Source organism: Cephus cinctus, unplaced genomic scaffold, assembly GCF_000341935.2.
Source record: "Cephus cinctus unplaced genomic scaffold, Ccin1 Ccin1_scaffold0509, whole genome shotgun sequence".
NCBI lineage: Eukaryota > Metazoa > Arthropoda > Insecta > Hymenoptera > Cephidae > Cephus > Cephus cinctus.
Window position 1 is genome coordinate 1,249 of NW_014333174.1, and position 1,811 is coordinate 3,059.

A 1,811-nucleotide genomic window follows, 5' to 3' on the forward strand; every position below is an offset into this window, starting at 1 on the left:
TTTTATACATATGTATGGTGAGATGAAACAAATAGTATATCTGCTTAGAAATTTTTAGTTTTATACATTTTTGAGTAGCCTGATTCAATTTAGTCAATTTTTTTACTCATGCCTACGGAAAGATAATTTTATTTTAAATATTTCGAACTATCAGTATGTTCTACCTCGACATAATTGTCTGATGATTTAATGTATCAAAAATGTTGTCTTTCCGTAGCCATGAATGATAAAAATTAAATGACAAAAAATCCCTAACCAGATACATTATTTGTTTCATTTCACCATAGAAAATAATTGGTTCATTTTTATATGCTCAGGGGTTGGAGTGAAAAAGTGCATTTTTGAACTTTTTGAAAATTTCGATATCTAGTAGTTCCGGAAGGAAATTTATATTTCTAATCAGGGAACGAGAGAGAGCATCCTTCGGCAATAAAAAAACACCCCTATTGAACCCCTGTAGGATCACTCTAGGGGGAGTTACACCCCCTTGAAGTGAAAACACTTAAATGGCCATAACTTCCGAACGCGCCGGCCAATCTGGTCCAGTTTCTGCATGATATCATCTTTAATGATACTGCAGATTCTCACAAAATTATTGTTCTCGGAGATGATCCCGTGACGGAGATCTCGAGATTTCGCAAGCGCGCCCGAAGCTTCCCCGCTATTTTTCATAAGGAAAGCGATGAAATAGAAGTTTCATTTTCATTCACGTTGTAGCTGAGATTTCAACGATTAAAACGCGCTTTTAAACATCCAAATACGAGTACGCTAATGGGTTACATTTTAATTTGAAAAAACGCCTAAATTTTGCGAGTTCCGCTCGTGGCGCTCGGGGGACTAGTACCCTACCACGCGCGCCAAGCATTTGTCCCCCGAGCGCCTCGAGCGGAATTCGCAAAATTTAGGCGTTTTTTCAAATTAAAATGTAACCCCTTAGCGTACTCGTATTTGGATGTTTAAAAGCGCGTTTTAATCGTTGAAATCTCAGCTACAACGTGGATGAAAATGAAACTTCTATTTCATCGCTTTCCTTATGAAAAATAGCGGGGAAGCTTCGGGCGCGCTTGCGAAATCTCGAGATCTCTGTCACGGGATCATCTCCGAGAACAATAATTTTGTGAGAATCTGCAGTATCATTAAAGATGATATCATGCAGAAACTGGACCAGATTGGCCGGCGCGTTCGGAAGTTATGGCCATTTAAGTGTTTTCACTTCAAGGGGGTGTAACTCCCCCTAGAGTGATCCTACAGGGGTTCAATGGGGGTGTTTTTTTATTGCCGAAGGATGCTCTCTCTCGTTCCCTGATTAGAAATATAAATTTCCTTCCGGAACTACTAGATCTCGAAATTTTCAAAAAGTTCAAAAATGCACTTTTTCACTCCAACCCCTGCCATTCGGCCATTTTGTATCCGATCGGGATAAAACTTTTACCATTCGAACGGGAAGGCAATTTCCTAAAAAATATATTTTTGGTTTTTTTAAATCGGTCATAGTTTCGTAGAGATACACAAAAATTCAAGTGTTCCACTTCAATTGCGCATTACTGTATATGCCGCATATAAAGATCGCGAGGCACAGAATACATGGGTATGCCCAGTCTAATGACATATAGTGTGGACTACGCGATCCCTACCTTAGATCCTTTTAAAAAGTGTCCGCTCAAATAAACAAAGACGAAATGAGGTGACGACCAATTGTTCTCCTTTTCTAATGTTCCCATTGCCTATGTTTTCTATACTCTCATACTACGGCTGCTGGTTAGAAGAAGATAGGGCTTGGCCGCCACCAGTCGCTATCTTTTTCTTTCAGC